Source organism: Pinus tabuliformis, chromosome 6 (genome assembly GCF_031772625.1).
Source record: "Pinus tabuliformis cultivar Carrire ecotype Pingquan chromosome 6, CPIR1, whole genome shotgun sequence".
In the NCBI taxonomy this organism is placed as follows: Eukaryota; Viridiplantae; Streptophyta; class Pinopsida; order Pinales; family Pinaceae; genus Pinus; species Pinus tabuliformis.
This window is the reverse complement of record NC_142292.1, coordinates 187,050,496-187,053,683: the sequence shown is the minus strand read 5'-3', so window position 1 is coordinate 187,053,683 and position 3,188 is coordinate 187,050,496.

The following is a 3,188-nucleotide window of genomic DNA, read 5'->3' as shown; positions in this document are numbered from 1 at the left end:
TATAACTCAAAGCATCCACGCACATGGGACGAGAGCCTCCCCTATGTTCAGCACAGCTACAACTGAGCTCTTCACAGCTCCACTGGCCATAGCCCTTTTCAGGTGGGTTTGGGATTCCAGCCACTATGCCTCATTGATGTAGCCATGCCACTTGCGGCTAATCACATAAATTCAGCTCATGTCCAGTCCGAAATAGATAAGGCCACCAGCTTCATTGAGCGCATCCAACATATTCGCCAGCAGGTCCATGACATTCTAGAGAAATCAAATGCCAAGTACAAGCAGTGACATGATCAACATCGGGTGCCACACAAGTTTCAGGTGGGCGACAAAGTCTGGTTGCATTTGCAAAAGGAACGCCTTACTGGAGCCTATCGGAAACTGAGACCACTCCGATATGGTCCTTACACCATTACTAAGGCTATGAGAGACAATGCATTTGAGCTCAGAATTCCCCCATTCCTTGGCCTGCACCCAGTGTTCAATGTGGACCACCTTCGGCCATACTTTCCACCATTGCTAGACACATCCGACATTGCAGAACAACTCACACCCACAGAATTAAATCTAGATTGCATGGAAGAAGCTGAAACTGATCGGATCATGGACACACAGATCAAGAACACTCGCCAACAGAATATCCAACTGTATCGAGTTGTCAAAGCAGGCCAACTCCTTCAGCAGGGCAAGTGGCTCACCAGGGAACAAGTTCAGCAAAAGTTTCCTCATCTCATGGAGGAACTCAACGCAATGGGTACCATTGCTTCCTAAGGGGGGAGGAATGATCCAGGTGGATATTGGTGGCCACCTGCCAAGTCCACCTGGACCCCCACCATTGTTTCTCTCAGCATTTTCAGTTTGCTTAATTGTAGCACAACTTACTATTTTTAGCAGTTTTTCGGGTCCTGAACTTCCGGAGTCGTTTTGAGGCCCTAAACGAAGTTTTTTTGGGAAATCTGGGGCAACATGGGTCCATGGACCCATGTTGCCTCCTAAAGTGGCAGTGCTCGGATAGATCTTTCTAACGAGCTATTGTACGCGTCAAACGGAGATCGTATGCCAAAGTTACGACCCTGGGAAGTTGGTGTACCAATTTACCCAAACGGGGCCCACAGTTTGGCGTTTCATCTTCTAGGGTTAGGTTTTGGAATGTTAAGGGTTTTCCATTTTTTCTCAACAATAAATAGGCCTTCGAGCCTCATTGTAACATAGTTCAGAGGCATGTAGCCACCACATCTCTTCTCAGAGATAAGCTACCATCACCCTAGCTGGTTTATTTCCATTTCTGGTTGTAAGCATATTTCAGTATTTTCCATTAATGAAATGAAGTATTATTTCCGCTGCATCTTTGTGTATATGGTTATCTTTGTAATCTGTTGCGTTGCTGTTTAAATCTGGATCACCAACGATCCCTTGTAAGTCCTTAATTTTGGTCGGGAACAAATCTTAGTATTCGTGGAGTAACTCGACGACCTTATCCACCATGGCATCCTCCCAATAATCCCCACGTGTTGCGTATTTCGGCTTCGCCTTCGTTACAATGTTGATCTACTTTGTCTTTAGTAGCGCAGTGATGTCATGGTCTTCAAGTGACGGTCCTCGAATCTTGTGAAAGCCTTCCATTTCTAAAATGTTAATATTTTGTGGGTACTCATCATCCTCCTCAACATTTACATTGTCACATTCGATCGCGCAGCTTAACTGTGTCACCCATTCTGATTGGAGTACTTCAATTGGCTCCTCTAGTATTTTGAAGATAGCTGCTTTTATTGCCTGTAGTGCATCGTCAATAGTATCTGACCAATGATCTTCAAATGTGAAGGTTAACAGAAATCTCTCGCACAAGACATCCCATTCTCTTGTACCATGGCGGATCTCCGTGTCAGTATACCAATTCATGGGTATGACATCCAAGGTATGATAGAATAAATGTACCCATTCAGACTGTGGCTCTTCCCCGTAGACCTTGGTTCATTCCACGAGGTGTGTTCGTGGATCATCTCATTTGTCATATTTTTCTACTAGCCATATATGTGGTTTCCAAAATCGTAGGTGCATCATTCTTTTGCATTCGCGCAAGTCCTAAAAACTTCCCTGATGCATACCCCACCATCATGCAGGTGTTGTGTGCAGTGCCCACCTTAGAGCATTGAACCGCTGCTGTTCTGGTATTGCGCTTTCAAATTTGTTCAGGAATTCATCCACTGCTGTCAACCCATCATATGTAGGCAGATCCCTTTCCTCTGTTGTCACGTAGCACAGTGATCTAACCATCATGTTGCAATTAAGCATTGTTACTTCGTGCAATCGATTATGCCATTGCTCTACTTCTTCATCTGAATCTGAAGTGTAGGAGCTTTCACGCTCCCACGAAATTCTTCCACCTGCAGTCGAATTCACTCAATCTTGTTCTCACGTAATTATCTTGTAAGTACAATTGAGATCATCATCACTATCATCGTTGTGTATTGATTTAGTGTATCGCGCTGCTTCGATTGGATCTAGTGGTACTACTACGCGTAGTGACCTTTTCTCAAAGATCATTTTGCGCTTCTTCATATTTATGACTCTGTTCATATCGGTGGCCCAGTATATTCCTAGTAGCACGGGATAGGGATTACTGTCATCGACAATCTCTATTACATGAAAATCCGCGTGCATGCTTGCACCTTCAATATCTACTGTTACCCCTTACAATCTTCCCATGGGTAAGATCTTCTGTTGGTTCGCCATTCGTAACTAAATAGGAGACCACTGTAGCGCGGGTCTGCCCATGCATTCCTATGTTTGTTTTGGTAGTACATTTGTGTCTGATCCGAGATCCAAGATTACCTGATCCATTTCATACTCACTGATTTGCACAGTCAACCTCATTTCCCTTCTTGTGTGCAATGCATGCTTTCCAAGTTTTCAGACCACACACGGTTCTCGTGACCCCGCGCACCTAGTGATAAATTCCTGTAGTCCTTTTACTACCTTGCTATCACGTAGTAGTTGCATGCATGTCTCCAGAAAGGTAGTGAGCATTAAAGGATCCATCCCTGGTTCTATTTGATCCTTACTACCTGAAGTGGAGGCCTCCGTGAAGCTCTTCTTAGCTTCCACGAATGTCTCCTTCATGCGTTCTAAATCAAATTTGGGTTCCTTTGTAGGAGCCTTGCGAACCCATGCACTTTCTTCTAACGGCT